Below are 19,052 nucleotides of genomic sequence, written 5' to 3' on the forward strand. Positions count from 1 at the left end.
CTTCTTTATCTTGTATACCCATTCCACTCCAATTGCTCGATGACCCCTGGGAAGAGTTGTTAACTCCCAAGTATTGTTCTTCTCTATTGACTCAATCTCCTCCTCCATGGCTTGGCTCCACTTTTTGTTTGTAACAACTTTATCAACGTTCATTGGTTCACTGTCAGCAAAGAGACAATATAAAAAACCAAAATTAGTAACTTCTTCTGTGTCCTCATAGAGCTCTTGAATACTCCTTGTCCTTTGCGGCTGTTCATTTGAAATTTTTGAGAAGAGGGAGATGAAACATTAGTTGGAGAAGGAGGTGGAGTTGTATCCTGCACAGGTTCCACGGTCTCTGTTCTACTTCATCACTAATGTATGGAAGAAAATCATATGAAGTTTCTTTCTGAGCTCCCCAATCCCATGCTAATTTTTCATCAAATTCAACATCGTGACTTACCACCACCTTACCACTGCTTGGGTTCTATAACTTGTAGCCTTTTGAACTCATATCATAGCCAACAAACACATGCTTGACACTTCGATCATCAAGCTTCGCTTTCCCTTGATGTGGCACATGAGCATAGGCTATGCTCCCAAAGATTCTCAAGTGCTTGACACATGGCTTTCTTTCGCTCCATGCTTCTTGAGGGGTTTGATCTCTAACATTCCTTGTTAGAGACCTGTTGTTCAAACAAACTGCATAAGAAACAGCTTCAGCCCAAAATTCCTTGGGCATACTTTTAGCTTTCAACATACATCTAGCCATATTAAGAATTGTTCGATTCTTTCTTTCTACAACTCCATTTTGTTGGGATGAATAAGGTGCCGTTAGAGGGATGAATTCCATGAGATTGACAGAAGTAATTAAATTCTTTTGAAGTGAATTCGCCTCCTCTATCGAACCTTAAAGCTTTAATTTTATAGCCACTTTCTTTCTCCACAAGTACTTTGAAAATTTTAAAAGCAGCAAAAGCTTCAGATTTTTGGTTCAAGAAATAAACCCAAGTCTTTCTACTAAAGTCATCAACGAAGAGCAGAAAATATTTACTTTTACGAAAGGAAGGTGGATTGATTGGTCCACACATATCAGTGTGAACAAGATGAAGCGGTAGGTTGATCTTTACATGGCCTCCTTTGGAAAACTCCTCCTTGCATGTTTTCCAAGAAGTCAAGCTTCACACAATTGATTGGGATGGCTGATTGATGGTATCCCATGCACCATGTTCTTTTTTTGAGCGCTTCAAAATTCTAGTGCCCAAATCTCATGTGCTAACACCATGATTCATCTTACACACTAGCCTTCAAACACTTTGCATCAATTGTTTTAAGATTCAGAGAAAATAATCTATTCTTTGCCATATGTACTTTAGCAATTAGAATTTCACTTAAATCCTTAGCCAAAGATGCATATTTTTCATGTGGATGTCATATTCCTTTTCAAGAAGTTGGCCCAAACTCAAAATATTACTTTTTAATTTAGGGACATAATAAACATCTTGAATTATCTTGTAAATACTATATTTACAGGAGATGAGAATCGTACCTATCCTTTCGGTTTGAATCTTTGAGGTATCTCCAAAAGACACATTACCTCTTACTGTTTTATTGATCTCCACAATTATTATTTTTTTGCATCCACACATGTGATTGCTTGCTCCATTGTCCAAATACCATGAGCTACAATAATCCCTATCTTCTACCTTGAGTGCCAGCAATAGTGTTGACTCATCTCTACTTTCTTGTCATCAACAATGTTAGCTTTTTCTTCAATATTTCTACGACATTCCCAAGAGTAATGGCCAAATTTATGCCAATTATAACACTCAATTTTTGATTTGTCATACCTTTGTCCATTATTTTCTTGGTAGTAGTCACGTCTTCTTCCTCCTCTTTGTTCACGACCACGACCTCTGAATGTTTGGCGGATTTTAATTTCATTGTTGAAGTTGTTACCGTTACTTCTTTCTTGTCCATGACCGCCACGGCCTCGTCCCCATCCATTCCCTTGATAGCTCTTTTCATCTCCATAATCCTTGAAGGATGCCTGAGTTTTAAGAAGCTGCTTTAATGGCACTTCTTGTCTCCTCTTGATCTGTTCTTCATGGGTCTGTAAATAACCCTCCAATTGCTCCACCATCATTGAGTCTAAATCTTTAGACTCTTCAAAGCACATACCACAAAATTAAATTTAGGTGTTAAAGTACGAAGGATCTTTTCTACCATACGAACATCTTCTATGTCCTCCCCGTATCATCTCAATTGATTACAACAGCCTTCACTTTTGAACAATAATCCGAAATGCATTCGGATTCTTTCATTTTTAAAACTTCAAAATTAGCCCTTAGAGTTTGAAGTTTTACCTTCCTCACCTTGTCATCTCCTTGAAGAGAATTTTGTAAAATTTTCCAAGCTTCCTTTGGGGTGGTAGCATCTGTCACTTCCTCAAATAGGGCATCATCCAAATATTGGTAGATGAGCGTGAGGGCTTGTTGATCCTTTTTTGTTGTATTTTCCAATACATCTTTTTCATTTTGAGGCAAAACTTCCTCATTATCAGGTTTTGCATAACCTATGTCAATGATTTCCTACACATTCTGGGAGCCAAGAATGTCTTTCATGCGTAGACACTATTTCTCATAATTATATTTTGTGAGACGGGGATTACTGAAAAGATAGCAGCCCATTATTCGTTATGGTTCTAATACCACATTGTTGGAAAAACTAATATCCCACCCATGAATAATATTCACGGTAAATATAACAATGACACAAGAGAGTAATAATGACACCAAATATTTTAACATGATAAATTACAATACCCGAGCGGAGTAATATAATACCACTATAATATTACAACTTGGTAGTGTCAAGAGATTACCACAACTTCAAAAGAAATAATACTCTTTATTTTAAACACCTCAATTACAATATTACTCACACTCAATATTTATCTCACAAACTACAATCTATGGATTTTCTCTCTGGCTTCTCTCGTTTTCTCTGGCTTCTCTCATTTTTGGTGTACTTAAAATGAAACCGAATGACTATCTATAAGCAAAGGATCCGTTCAACTTAGCCAATCAAATTCATTCGTTGCAATTTGCAGATTTGCAAATTGCCATCTTGTTATCGTCCATTTCAACTTGTTGCCTTGTAACTAGTTGCCAACTTTTGTTTTGCTTTTTTTTTTATTATTTTTTTTTTATTTGAATAGTTCCCACAATTAGGTGGCTGATTGCCTGGCTAAACTTGCTTGTAATTCTAACACACAACTGGTAAAATAAAAGTAACTGAATGAGGGACAAAATGGTTCTTATTTATGAGGGATCCTTCCCTAATTGATATACCAAGGAGGTTCATAATGCCACTAGAATGTTTGCGTTGTTTATACCTAAAGGAGGCCAAGTGTAGTTTGTCCATCCTCATAGGACCTCTAGCATTCTCTGGTAATTCGTCTTCCCTAAGGTATAATTTTTCACCATCCATTGTAGCTGCTTCCTTTGCTATTACATCAGCGATTACGTTGGCTTTCCTATAGCAATACTTGATTTCAATTTGCCTCTCTTGAATTTTCTTTTGAGCTTCCTCTATTGCCTTTCTCAATCTCCATGGGGCACTATGAGGGACAAGAATGGCAACTTAATCATTGCCTCTTCAGTGCCCATACAGAGTAACAACAACATGACAGAAGCTCTTGCTGATGAGTTTGGAGTTAAATGGTGAAGTCAACATGGGTATACTAATTTTGTTCTTGAATTCGACTCCCTGATTATTGCAAATATGCTGACCAACAATATGATGATCAAACAGATTGCAGGCAACATCATCAGCATCATAAATGAGGCAAAAGTCGGAGTGTATCACTGTTTCAGGGAAGGTAATTAGGTGGCTGATTGCCTGGCTAAACTTGCTTCTACTTCTAATCAGACTTACATTTTAGAGTTTCCAACATCTCCCTAGAAATGTTAAAAGTGTCTTCTTACTTGATAAGTGGCAGTTACCCACCATAAGGTCAAAGTATGACAAATGTAAAATTAAATGTATATTCGTGTTATTTGGAAGGACCTGAGCTTTTATTTTTTTCCTATCAAGTCTTACCTTCCATTTTTTTCATTGAATCCAACCAACCACGTTTATAGCTCTTGTGTTGGTGGGGTTTTGACTTGGACCCCTACCCTATTTGTTATAACATTATCGTAATACAGGAGGGGCACATGTAAGCAAAACCTCCACAAAAGTCAAGTGTAGCTTGTCCATCCTCATAAGACATCTAGCATTCCCTGGTAATTCGTCTTCCCTGAGGTATAATTTTTCACCATCCATTATAGTTGCCTCCTTGGCTAATGCATCAGCGATTGCATTGGCTTCTTTATAGTGATGCTTGATTTCAATTTGCCTCTCTTGAATTTTCTTTTGACCTTCCTTAACTGCCTTCTCAATCTTCATGGAGATATGACATGTCCTTTTAGCATGTTGACCACCACCAGGGAGTCCATATCTAATACAAGATGTGTGTGTTGTTGATCATAACATCAGTTAATTCCATAACTAGCAGCCTGCAGTTAACAAAGATTGTTAGGTGTGAGTTGAATAATTTTGGCGAATACCATAATCATGTTTCCATTTCCCTTCCTAACGTTCCCCCATATTCCTTCCAGTATCAATCGTCGTATGAAGTTACCATATGTATTAAGTTTCCATGTATCTCCCTGAGGTTTATCTCAGTACACCAAGCTGCCAGTGATCCTAGTCTTATATCTTTCCACAACTAGACAGATAGTTTCCCATCTTCAGTTGGCTTCCATCTTGCCTAACCTTTTAGCTATGGTAACTTGCACACTAAAAAGAACTTGATTAGCAATTCTATACATAGTAGTGTTCTTTAGGCTGGATTTTCTGTTAAATCTTGCTTTCCAAAGCTCCAATAGAATGTAATAGGGTGTTATATGAAGGACGAGTTTATGAACTTGGTTTCTAGGTTGAGTATTCCACCAAAAATTTAAAATTTCCTGCACTAAAATCCCATTATGCAATATTCCCAATGGTCTAGCCATATGTGTCCACAACTTTGTAGCCAACTCACTGGTAGCGAACACATGGTCCACAGTTTCAGGTTTAGGTACTCTGCAGCATGAACATATGGAAGTTGATTGAAAGCCAAACCTCAATATAGTGTAATCCATTGGTAGTTTTTTTTTTGAAAAGTTTCCACATGAAGAAGGAGACATTGAATGGTATTCCTTTTGCAAAGATTTGCTTTGCTAGATGATCCTTATCTTTCTTTTGCCTGAGGCATTCTATTTACCTTGAAAATGATAACTACAATTATATTAGATTTTGCAGTTCTAAAAGTCTGTAATTTATTTTAATACTAGTTGTAAGGCAATAGATGCTAAGCGTAAGTAAAGAAAATAAGAAATGCAAACCAATGGGGTCACAAGGATGGACCTCGAACTGGTTAAAGCAGGGCCTCAAGGTCTAGACGGGGTTAATAGAAATGAACAATTGATGAAGAATAAATGATGATGAAGGCCTCAAAAATGGCCTTTTGCGATTAATAATGAGCAATAAATGAAGAACAATAAATGAACAATGAAAGAAATAACAATAAGTGAGTAGAACAACTGTTTAAGCAAAGAGTAGAGAATATTGTATTGTATTCAATATGTTGTGTAATAATCCAAATCCTTTACAAGATGACAAGGGTCCCCTTTATATAGGAGGGGTCAATCCCAACATAGTACATGCCAAATAAATGATGAAGAAATGCTACTAATACAGCTGTATAATGGCTCAGTACGGATTTGTACGATTCTTGTAGACCTGGTAAGCTCTAACCACGTGTATTTGGGAATTTTTCTACCTTTCCATGACGATCATCAGTTGTACTGTTCCGAGGTCGACCATAGTGAGCCTCCGATATGTTCCCTCGAGGGATACACCTCGGGGTTGCACCTAACGCTCTGCTTTGGGCTTCTTCGAGGTTAGGCGTGGAGCGGCATAGTAGCCCCAAAGTCGAACTCCCCAATTTTGACCGTATACAGATAGTCCCCTTATTTTTTAGAATGAAAAGATAAGAAATGATTTTGACCTCAACTTTCTCGAACCTCTTGTGATGACATCATGCTCGTGATGTAAGTGTTCGAAGTGACTGAAATATCCCATTAGTTCATCTCCCTAAAATCACTGAATATACCGCATGTTCATTTTCCCAAAAGCGTTTATTGTGCCGCTGATCCATTTCCTCAAAGGCATTGATTGCACCGTTGATATGTTTTTCCAAAGGCATAGATTGCGTCGTCGGTTACATTTCTGTCCCTCTATAAATGGGGGATTGCTTGAACCAAGACTTCACTCCGTCTTTTCTTCAACAACCTTTTATCCCTTTCCCTTTTCTACATCCTCCTCCAAACTATTATTTTTATGGTTCAAACTTGTGACCATAAGGTCATACGCCAACAACTTTGTCAGTTATGCCATGACTCATTTTCAAAGCCTTTCCCCACTGAGTGGGGTTACACCGAGTTGTTGTTGTTGTTGGCCCGAAATAATGAGAGAAGAGCCTCAAATTCTTCCCTTATCAGAAGATATGTGGATCGTAAACTGCTGCTAATCTCTCTTAACTCCCACCTGGTGTGGCGCTTCACTCCTTTTGCTTTTCATTGAGTGAGGCGGAATTATCAACTAACTTTCGCATCTCACGCCGGTGCAATGTCTCAAGAAGTGGCTTCACAATAGTAGTACTGACGAAACCCATACTCGCCAGGTTTTTCACCATGCCACAATTTTCCTTGCTTGTTAAAAGCTTTTGCTTTTTGATAGGCTATAGCCTTTTCCTCATATATTACTGCTTCAGAGGAGGTTCTCGAAGAAAATGCTCTGAATATCGAAATGGGGTCCCCAAGAAAAAATGGTTCTCGAAGATGTCACTCCCGAGGATATACCTTCAAAAGTAGATTAGGCTTTTTAGCTGTTGTTTTTTGCTTCTTTATTTCTGTGTAAGAACCCCTCGTGGGTCTTTGTAATCGTCTTTTATCAATGTAAGAGTTTCTTTATTTTGTCTTCAACTTGTGCTGAACTCCATTTTGCCTTCGTTTGTGAGAAATCCAAGTGTATGACTTTATCGATCGGTCCGAATATTAGACCCGATCATAATAAACCCTTGGGTTTTTAATTGGTTAATATGACATTCCTTGGAGCTCTATACTATCCTTAGACTAAGAATGATGCGAACTTAGGTCGCCAGGACTTCTGGGTCCGAATTGAGTGAAAGGAAGGTCTCGATTTTTTGGAATAAAGCCTAGCCTTTTTAGGCCTCGCTGATAGTCCTCGAGTGGTAAGTTTCTTGAACTAAAGCAGCTTTTAGATTTTACAACCAGGTGGGCGCTTGCTCGATCATCTAAAAATAAAGATAGCTCTTAGGCTTTTACAAATAATCCCTCAGCGAGAGTTTTCTCAAACTCGGGCAGACCGTAATTGAGCAAACATTTGTTCAAACTTAAGATAAAGATAGCCATGAGGCCTTATAAATAGTCCATGGGTGAAAACCTGCTCGAACTTGGGTAGCCTGTGGGCTAAATAATCGAGTGAGTGTTTGCTCGAACTTGAGATGAAGATAACCCTAAGACTTTATAAATAGTCCCCGAGTTAGAACCTGCTCGAACTTGGGTAGCCCATTGGCTAAATGATCAAGTGAGCGTTCGCTCAAACTCGAGAGATGAAAGTAGCCCTGAGGCTTTACAAATAGTTCCCCAGTGAGAACCTGTTTGAATTTGGGTAGACCGTGGGTTAAATAATGGAGTGAGCGTTCACTCGAACTCGAGAGAAAAAGTAGCCCTGAGGCTTTATAAATAGTCCCGAGAGAGGACTGGCTCAAACTCGGGTAGCCTTTTGGGCTTAATAGTCAGGTGAGCTTTTGCTCGAACTCGAAGTAAAGTCCCCGAGTGAGAACCTACTCGAACTTGGGTAGCCCATGGGCTAAATAATCGAGTGAACATTCGCTTGAATTCGAAACAAAAGTAGCCCTGAGGCTTTATAAATAGTCCTCGAGCGAGGACTGGCTCGAACTCGGGTAGCCTTTTGGCATAAAAGTCAAGCGAGCCTTTGCTTGAACTCGAAGTAAAGATAGCCCTGAGGCATTATGAGTAGTCCCCGAGTGAGAACCTGCTCGAACTTGGGTAGCCCGTGGGCTAAATGATCGAGTGAGCGTTCGCTTGAACTTGAGAGAAAAAGTAGCCCTGAGGCTTTATAAATAGTCCCCGGGCGAGAACTGTCTCGAACTCGGGTAGCCTTTAGGCTTTAATAGCCGAGCGAATTACTACTAGAGCCCAAGTCGTAGATTGTGCTTAATAATTTCCGCCAAGCCGATTCTCGATACTTTGGTTCTAACGCCAATATTATGACGTAAGCGGTTGAAGTTACTTAAGGGTTTCTTTGGTACGATTCTCAAAATCATTAATTACAGGCGGCCAACGGTCGGCCTTTTGGCTTCCTCAGCATGTTCAAACGACCTTTATAAATAGAAAAACCCCACCATTTTGTCGATATCAATCTCTTAGTGCTTCCAAGATTTCATTTGGCCCCTTTCAATTTCTTTGAACTCTCCCTTTTCTTTCCTAACGACATTTTCCATTTTCTCAGATCTTCCGCTTTAGAAATGGCAAAAACCTCTAAAACTGTTCCTCAAAAGGAAAAAGCTTCATCGTCTTCTCGAACTACCAAAGGTAAACCGGTAGTTGCTCCTAGTATCGAGGAGTGTACTCCCGGGCCTTGTGATAAATCTTTAGATTTCCAGGTCGAAAAGCCCTCCTCTGTTCCGGGACGATGCGTACCCATGTCTCGATACATCAGTTTAATAACTGAAAATCGAAAAGGTGGAGGCCGGCTGCCATTGGGGGAAGGTGGTTAAAGTTGAGATTCCTTCATGAGGAGAAGACATAACCAAGCACAAGGCCGGTCTCCTTAGTGTATACATATATCTTTTCACCTTAGGCCCAGAATTATCCTCTTTACCATCGATAGATCCAGTGGTCCTCGATTTCTGCAGCTAATATCAGGTGACACTTGGACAAATCTATCCATCATTTTGGCACATCGTTTATATGATTAGGTATCTCTCAAACATGGTTGAAGGGATGTCTTTTGTAAAGCCCCAGATAATTTTGCTAAATAATTTAAGATTTCGTGGAGCCAAGGTAGGCTAATTATTTTATTTTGTGTGCAAGTGAGGATTCATGACATTATGGATATCAGTTGGATATGTTAATAAACGTATAAGTCATATTATAAGTGATTTGGGGTCTAAGGAGAGGCCTAAATCTAAGCCAAGTTGGAAAATTTCATAATGGACTAAAGTTGTGAATGAGTACGCACAAGACTTCACTTTGGACAATAATATCTCCAGTTATATAAGGTTTTGTGTGATGCACAACCAATCAAATTAAAGTTCTTTGAGTCTAGTTTCCGACACATCAAACCGTTCATCATTTGGAGGCGTATACAGAAAGTTACAACAATTTTACTGGGCATGTGTCATATGTATGCCCAGGTGCGCGGCGGAAGCGCGGCCGCGCATATCGGGAAAGTATTCTGCCTCTGAGCGTGGCCATTAGCACGGGCACGCTAGTAGCAGATCTCTAAATACCCCAAGACCGGGTATGGAGAGTCTCTAAGTCATTTCTTTAGCAAGGGCTTGCTCTATCAAGGGGAATCCGTCCCATACTTCCCTCCTATGATCCAAGGTAAGATTTTTGGAGTATTTTGAGTTGATTACTACTCCTAAACACTTATACTAACAAGGATTGATCTTGAAAATCCATAGATTCTTATTCAAATTCCTAAATTGGTCAAGAACACTACAAGTGGGGATTCTCAAGATTTTTACTACAAGAGGTATGTCTATCATATCTAACTACTCTATGGTGATTATTTATGTATGATATATACGTTAGAACTCATGGGATGGTGATTGGAAACCATAAGTGTCTAACCTAGGTTGTGTTGGTGTTGCAGAGATTGCGAAATAGGTTAATTAAGGAGGTTGATGGTTGGGTATGAATGGTTGGTCATACATGTGTTGTTGGAAGTTATAAATTGGTTAGGAATGATGGTGGAATAATTTGTTGGTTAATAGTGATAGTTGGATGAACTAATACTACAGTTATGAGGTGTAAAGATCTATACCTACAAGGTGTTTGATAATATGCCTAAATGACTTAAGTTATGGAATTTGTTACTAATATTGGCCCCATTGAATGTTATATTGTAGATTGAAGTTTCTTAAGTGTATTGGATCATTGTAGTATCATTAAGGGGTAAATTTGAGGTATGTATGGCTAAAACCCCCTCTTCTTAGAAATTGAGCTCTTTTGGTGTCCATGAAAATGTTGTTAAGATCGAACTTTGATTGCTGTATTGATTGTTACTTCATGTGAATTAGTGTTGCAAAATATATACGTGTAAGGTGTGTCTCAATATGTTCGATATGCTATCCTTGGTAATTTAAGGATGTTAGAAGAATGTGAACCATGTGTTGAAATGCTTCGACTTCAAATCAAGTTTAAACTTAGATCGTTATGCCAAATTGTGTGAGAAAACTCATTATGGTTGATCCTCCTAATTGTTCTTATGTGTACTAAATGTATTTAATTAATTGTGTCCAGTTGTTGGTAGTGTATAAAGATGTTTGAAATAAATCAAATGAATTGGGGAAATAACATGTGGCCAACGTGCCAAGAACTTGAGTTATAATTGTGCCTGGTAGTGCCTATGCCATGAGAAAATATGAAACAGATTATGAAATGAGCCTTGACTCTGATTTCCATAAATGACTTCAATGATAAAGTGCCCTAAAGGCTTTATACACAATTTATGCTCATAAACGGCTATTCGAGATAATGTTTTGCCTTATAAGTACATTCAATATGATCCAAGTTGTTACATACTTCGATGTTGAAATTATATATTATCATGATTGGAAAAGAATAATTCAAGAATAATTAGTGTAATTGCTTATTTATGCGTTTGATGTGTGTTTCTGTTGTGGTTTGGTGTGTCCCCTCCCTTTTGGAAGAATCTGTTGTGTTTAAAGTTCCATTGCTAATAAACTTGAGGTGTGTGATTGTCCGAAATATTGTATATGCCCATGATTCATGATTCCTCTCATGTGTACTTGACATCTTCGGTTGAATGGCTTGATGTTGTAATTGATATTGATGTGAGATTTGGAGGAAAAGAGTTTGAACTATGAAATGTGGCCTAGTACCAAGTATGATGTGATAATTGTGGCCCCAAGTGCCTATGATCTGATATATGTGAAATGAGATGAATGATGGAAAAGGAGTAATGTCTTGGTAAGACGGCCTAGCCGATCGGGCCGTGATTGGATGCCATGCTACACACATGGTGGTATTGTGCTGATATTGAAATCGGAAAGTGAGAATGAAATTGTGATTAAGGTAACGTCTTGGTAAGACAGCTTAGCCGATTGGGCCGTGATCGGACGTCATGATATATACATATGGTGGTAATGTATTGATGTTCGAAACTAGAAAGTGTGAATGAAATAATGGTAACGTCTCTGGGAGATGGCTTAGCCGATCGGGCCGTGATCGGACTCCGCTCAAAGAAGCGGTGGCAAAGTGAATAATGATGCAACAGTGTGGGATGCTCCAACCTAAAATTTCAGAAACTATGTGAAAATCATGTGAACCTCCTTATATTGTTGACATGGTGCTTATTTGAAACTTTGTTGTCTTTATGATTTTCTCTTTATTCTTGTATGAAAGTTCTTTCTAACTAGATGGTGTTTAGTTATACATACTAGTGCTATTCGATGGCACTAATGTCCCTTTTGCCTAGGGCGCTATGTCTTTAAATGGATGTAGGTGTTTCTATAGCAGACAGTGTTGGTCGCAGCTAGTGCCGCATCATCCTTTCAGCTGACTTGGTGAGCCTCACTTCATTTCGGGATCCTGTACCATTATTTATCATGTACTTTGTATTTTGAGATATAGTCAGAGCCTTGTTGCTGGCATTTCCATATTACTCATCGGTTGTATTTAGAGGCTCCGTAGATAGGTAGTGGGTAGTGTTTGGTATCGGGAATTAAATTGGAAATATTGGTATTTGGCAAATATGTCTTCCTTCATATCTATAAAAATTATTATATTTTGGATACTATGGTTGAAACTGCTAATGGAACCAAAGTGAAAGTTGTTAATGAAATATTTTCAGAGTTTGAATAATGGAGTATATCTCCTCTTTATTCAAGGATGACTTTGGGTAGAATGAAATCTAATAGGCTTGCTCAGTCGAGTTTAATGGGTTGAGCGCCGATCGTGCTCCTCGGTTTTGGGGCGTGACATCTTTTACCTTCGACTATCTAATTAGACTCTATAGCCACCGACCCTATCGAGGTGGCCTAATTAAGCTGAAATGTCGATCCTCGAAGGCCTTCTTTGCTAGAATCGATTAAGACAAGCACCAAGGGTGGGTGAGCCGCATTGTCCGAGTCAGGACCTCAGACCTGATCCCTGCTGAGAGAATGCCATTCCCCAAGAAATGAAATATGAATCGTAAGTAAACATGTTCCACTGATCAGATACCTTTTCTTGACTTTGAATTAACTTTCTTCGATGATACAGCTGTTGAGTGGTACCCCGGTGCTATCAACAATCTTTCAGGCTGGGTCTGGTGACTTGATTCGATCTATCCATATGCTAAGCGCATGTGGCGCGATCTGGCTAAGACCCGTTGGGAGGCCAAAAATCATGGTGACTTTTTATCTCTGTTCATATTCAAGCTCTTTAGAGATGATATTTCTCACTAGCTCTCTCATCCTTTGTGCCTCTGGAGGCCGTTTTGATGAGGGAACCCTCGTCGGGGAAGTAGATACCCCGTAGCCTGCTAAGGAAAAGAATAGAAAGAAGAAATCATCGTCCAGGTCCCCGAAGCCAAAAAAGGCTAAAGTTCAAAGGCCTGAGACTGATTCATTGGCCTCAACTCGGGAGGCGGCCGAAGGTCTTTGTGCCGAGGGCGAAGAGAGTGATGACTGCTCGCTTGTACTTGGGGGGAGAAGAAGTGATGCTACCTCGAAATCTACTAAGCTAAAGGTGACTGAGCCGGAGGTTCCTAGAACTGAGGCCATCGAGGTGGACCCGATCTGAGGGAATTGTTAAAGGGGGCTTAGACGAAGTCCCCGAACCGACCATTGACCAAAACACAGCGGTTGCGAGGGGCACTTAGTTGATAAACCCGAAGAAACTATTAACAAAGCCCCTCGTTGGAGGGAGAGGTCCCCCGTCGACCCCGTCGAGGTGATCAACGTAGATGAGCCTCTGTTGGGCCCAACATTCTCTCCTGGACAAATATGGGATGCCCAAGTTATGAAAACTCCCGTTGTGGAGGCATCCCCCAGGGAGAATAGTATGTTTGAAGGATATTTGGCTGGGGTTGAGGAAGGCACTGATATCGACGCCTCATTGATCTTTGAAGAGGCCGAGAAGCTTCGACAACAGGTAATGTTGATTTGACCGTTGTATTTTGAGTTTCGATTTTGCTTTTCCGACTCTCTACTTCTATGTTTTCAGGTCTTAAAAACTCTCCAACCAAGCCTTTTCCAAGTCACAAGTAGAGTTGGCTCGTTGTGAGGACGAATTTAGGAAGCTCATCTCTAAATTGGGCGAACTTAAGGCCCTTCATGCCCAAAAAGAGGGGGAGCTAGGTGACCTTCGAGATCAATTGGAGAGGATATCTCAAGAGCGGGCCGATCTCGATGAGAAGGAAATACGACCTTTATTTTTGTGCTTTAGTCAATTGAATGTTTGATACCTTAATTTGACTTTTTCAGCTCAAGCCAAAAGACGATTTAATGCGATAGGAGCTTAGAGTCAGAGATACCGAAATCCTTAGGCTGAAGCGGCGCAAGGATGAGGTGTCTTCCGATAAAGAAACTCTTCGAGAGAAGCTGACCTCGGTTGAGTGCCAACTTCAAGGGGCGAGGGGAGAAAGCCTCAAGTACAAAGATATCCATTATGAAATAGTTGCTGAGCTATCTGCAGCTAAGTCCGAGGCTGCTGAGCTCATGTCCTCAAACAGAAAAGATGTTGATGCTGCAAATGCTCGAGCCAGGAAGATATCCGAAGAGGCTGAGCTTAAACTGTCCGATGCCTTGGAAAATGGCTGATTAAAATCTAAGAGACAGTATCTCGAGAATGTATATGCAGGGGGCATCGATTTGTCTACTGAGATGAAGAGAGTGAAGGCCCTATAAGAAGAATTGGCAACTCTGATTTCTTCCGACGATGGTTCAGCTAGTGATTCGACTAGCGGCTCGGAGGATGATGAAGACGATGGTGAAGTCCCCGAAGGGGAAGATGCCATCGATGTTCCAAGGGTCAAGGGCCAGGCCGTTGAAGGCACAACTTCCGAGGTAGCTCTGTCCAGTTAAGCAACCCTGGTGGTAGATTAGGTTTTCATTTGTTCCTTTTCTATGTAAGGGCTCCAGGCGTGAGCCTTGTAAATATGTCTTTGTGAAACCTTATCATATATATATATATATATGGATTTTTGCTTCTTGTCATTTCTTGTTTTCCCATTGCCTTTTTGGAACGAATTTCAATGCTTGTCGATAACCAGTTCGGTGTGTCGGACTTATGATATAAACTGTAGACATGTGATTTTTGACCCTCCCTAAGATTTTTTATATTTTCACATGTAAATATTTAATTTAGGCCTAATATAGCTATTTTAATTAATTTGACTCTTTTACTTTATTTCATTACAAGAAAATGAAAATTACAAAAAAAATAGTTTCATTAATATTTTTGTAATCATTTTTAATCTTGAAAAATACCAAAAAAAAATAGTTTATTTTAACAGTTAGTCTTATTTTAACATCTATTTTACTTAAGTAGGACTAATTAATAAATGAGGCCGTATTTTAGTCTCGTTCACGGAGAAAGAATAAAATTTGAGCTCGAGCAACTCATTTTAGGCCTAATTTTAAACCTAGCCCATAATTACTAAGCCCATAATTTCTAGGCCCACACCCCTAACTTAATCCCTACCCCTATGTAATAGTACATAATGGCTAAATAGGGGGAGGGACCTAAAAAATTGGAATCGGTCGCTTTCTGAAGCTTCTTCTCCAACCAAAAGGCCCCAGACCTAAAAGACCTAAGACAATGGAGAAGCAGCCGTTGCCGTGAGCTTCATCTTCTTAATCCTTCATCTTCTGCCATAAACACACGCAGAACACGCCCCCCACACGTCGTCTTCCTCAACCAGACAACAAGCACCCCTCCAGCGTAACTTTTGGATCTTCTTCATGGAGGGCACCATAAAACCCCAGAATTTAGCTCCATCTCCATAGCTCACGCCGGAACCAACCTTTTTCCTCCACCAGACCTCGCCGAGAACCAGCAGCTTCTCCCCAAAAATGGAGGAACCTCCATCGTCGTTCTTCTCTGCACCAAGAAACAAGAGTCGATCTCTCGATATCCTTGCTCTTTGACAAACACGGGAAGAAGAAGTAACAACTGCCTTCCCTCAAAGGCTCTCTCTCTCTCTCTCTCATTTTCCGTCTCACCTGATTGTCGACGAGCTTAACCAGAAACCGGCGACGGCTACTACCCCCCATTTTCCGTCGTCTTGTCTCTTCTCTGTTACTGTTACAACAAAGGTAACGTTTCTGTTGAGATCGGGTTCAGCTAGAGCTTCGTTCGTTGGCTGTTAGTTCCTTTCGAGATTCCGACGAGGTTCCGACGCTACTATGTTTTCTGTTCGAGTCTGTGTTTGTTAGTCCAACGTCGAAACAATATCGTGAAGGTTCATTTCTCACACTATTTCTTTGTTAAGATATGATGCATGAATATATGGGTGTTTCCTTTGTGTGCTAAAAAATGCAGATTAGTTTGAGGTGCCAAGACTAAGCGAGATGGGTCTTATAAGTATTATCCGTATGTTAAAAATATGACATTAGAGAATATGTTTGGCTGGACTCGCTTGAGGTTCGATTTTTCATACACAAATGCCAAGAATTAGCAATTGTCACTTAGCGAAAATTGACAGAACAATTGAAAGAATTTTGCCAAATTGACAGAACTTGTCATAAACTCTAAAGTGTCAAGTGCTGTTAATTGTTACCGATACTGGGTTTGCTTATTGAATTATTTTGTTACAAGTGATTTCACTCCATCTGTTAATTTTGTGATTTTTTTTTACTGAAAGTAGTTTTGACTTGTGAAACTTGAAAGTTTTAATTGCACAGAAGTATGTAAGCTTACTGCCATTAGTTAATGTCATAACAAAAGTTTCATTTTAAAAAATAAAGATGAGAAGTTAATAAATCTATATGTATGCAAGTTGAGTCGTGCCATGTCAAATAAAATCCCTAAACTCATGGCCCTTATTTAATTAATTTTAATCCTTTAGAAATCGAGGTGTGTCATTTAGTTGAATTTCCATGGCCCTCACAAACTTGAAAGTGCGGAGTTGCTTTAGGCGCATTATTTTAATAAAATTACCTTCCTAGACTCGGGTGTACATTTCATGTGACCCAAATCCAAATCATAACAACGTTGAATAAAATGTGTCTCGGATTGCAGGTGCATTTCATGTGGTGTGGTCCAAAGACTCATTTTAGATGACGTTGAAATCTTTCTTAAAATAATTAAAAGTGGTTTAAAGTTAAAATTGAACCATAGGCTAAAACATGTATCAAAATCAGATAATAGACCAATTATAACAGTTGAACGACCGTGCTAGAACCACAGAACTCGGGAATGCCTAACACCTTCTCCCGGGTTAACAGAATTCCTTACCCGAATTTCTGTGTTCGTGGACTGTAATACAGAGTCAATCTTTTCCTCGATTCGGGATTTCAACCGGTGACTTGGGACACCATAAATTATCCCAAGTGGTGACTCTGAATTTTAAAAATAAATTATCCCGTTTCGATTGTCACTTAAATTGAAAAAAACTCCCTTATTTACTCCCTTCTAGGGTGTCGGTAAAAAAAGAGGTGTGACATAAACCCCTCGGGTTTTTATGCTCGATGAGTGATTGATAATAGTTGACCGTTCGGTGTTCGAGCCTCGAGTCAAATTTTGACTCGGGTTTATTGACCCTTTGGTTTTCAACATATCGACCCTTAGGCTTTTTTAGACTGGCCCTTAGGCTCTTACGCATTGGCCCTTAGGCTCTTTCAGGCTGGCCCTTAGGCTCTTACGTGTTGTCCTTTATGCTCTTTTTAGATTGGGTCGATGCGACATCTAATTTGGCTATAGTTTTCCCTCATTTTGGCTAAAGATTTTTGAAGTTTTGATTATGCCTTGTCAGGTTTTATGTTCGTCTGACTCTTCAATGGCTCAAACGAGAACCTCGATTATGAGTCGATATGTGACGATACTTGAGTACCTTGGGAGGCTCGCTCAAAGGTTGAGTTTTTGAAACCTTTTCATTGAAGGCTGATTGTTTTCGAAGCCTTTTTATTGTTCGAAGCTGATATTATCGAAGCTCCTGCTTATGCTGAGGGTAGCCTGATTAACTGGTTCTTTTCGAAGTACTTTCGAAGTATTTGGAGGCTTTTAGTTTTATAACGGCAGACGAACGTCTCTGAATCGCATTAATTTGGCCGTAGCCTTTAAGTTCGACCGTAGTCTTTTTGTTTGGCCGTAGCCTTTAATCCCCATGTGTAGTGACCTTGGCGTCCATATCGAGGGTATGCCTTTTTTGGGGGTCTTGCAAGTTCAAATATATAGCCTTGGCCTTCAATTGGGGTTATGCCTTTATAACGTCTTATAAATTTGAGTACACCTCGTTGAGGTCTTATAACTCCGTATTTCCTCATTTAGGTCTTATAAATTTGAGTATGCCTCATTGAGGTCTTATAGGTTTGGCCATGCCTTGTTGAGGTCTTACATAATGATGCGGCCCCACTGAGGTCTTACGAGCTCGAAATTGCCTTATTGAGGTTTTACAAATTCGACTTTTTGATGGCTTCGACAAGCTGACTGTCGATGATAGTCCCCGAGTGTTCAAGGGTTTTTGGCACTTGAGACGGTTAACATGAAAGTATTGAATTTCTTCGAGTGTTTTGGTAAGCAAAAAAGGCTTCCTCAATTATTTTATGTACTTGTACATGTTGTTTTTGCCTTTTGGAGGCCCAATTATTCTATATGGACACAATTCATTCGACCGTATGGCCCAATACATCATTCTTCTATCGAGGTCCTCCTAGGCATAGTTTCAGTTTTTTAAAGAGGTGACCTCCTAGGGTGATGCCCCTCAGTATTTGAGGTTGATCAAAGAGAAGCCTTGAATACTTGATGAGGTCTCCTTAGGTTGAATATGTATATTTCCTGGTTAAAACCTCGCTGGTAAAACCCGTTCGGGATAAAATCTGGTCTAAGGGAAAAAAAGCACGCATGCTTTAAAACCCAGAGTCTTCGAGCTGGAAGGCATTTCGATTCCTCTCAATCAAACACCTGTAATAAGTTAATACAAAACACAAATAAAAAAGGAGAGGGTTGTACCTTAATGATGGCGTTCGAGCTTTGATAAATTCCAATTGCTTGTTCTAGGGATGCAGCACTGTCCTCTACTCACTTGTTTGGATGTAGTCGAGAATGAAGGTTGTGGTTGCTAGCTGATTTTTACTTGCTTTTTGGCCTCTTTGATGTGGAGGGTGTTGATGTCGGTGCCATATCGTGCACCGCAAACATCTCTCTTGTTGCGTGTTGTTCCCTGTATACCACTTTTATTCCATCATTGATTGGAAATTTCATCGTTTGATGGAGGGTCGAGGGTACTGCCCTCATACTGTGTATCCACAGCCTTCCAAGTAAGGTATTGTATCTCATGTCACCTTCGATGACATGAAACTTTGTATCTTGGATTGTACCGGCTACATTGACCGGTAGGATGATTTTGCCTTTTGTTGTCTCACTCGCTATGTGGAATCTATTGAGGACTCGAGAGGCGGCTATGATCAGGTCAAGCAGTCCGAGCTACTCCACCACCCTTGACCTAATTATGTTGGCTGAGCTACCTGGATCTACGAGCAC

The 19,052-nt window shown here is 39.8% G+C and overlaps 1 long non-coding RNA gene across 1 annotated transcript; it reads right to left on the minus strand.

The window, feature by feature from the left end:
- Window positions 1-3,280: 3,280 nt before the first annotated feature.
- LOC142176805 (uncharacterized) lies at window positions 3,281-19,003 on the minus strand. The gene is made up of 2 exons (XR_012705611.1): window positions 18,522-19,003; window positions 3,281-4,541 (listed from the first exon to the last, which is right to left on the minus strand). It is a non-coding gene; the product is annotated as an uncharacterized LOC142176805 (long non-coding RNA).
- Window positions 19,004-19,052: the final 49 nt, after the last annotated feature.

The sequence above is a fragment of the Nicotiana tabacum genome, chromosome 22, assembly GCF_000715075.1.
Source record: "Nicotiana tabacum cultivar K326 chromosome 22, ASM71507v2, whole genome shotgun sequence".
NCBI lineage: Eukaryota > Viridiplantae > Streptophyta > Magnoliopsida > Solanales > Solanaceae > Nicotiana > Nicotiana tabacum.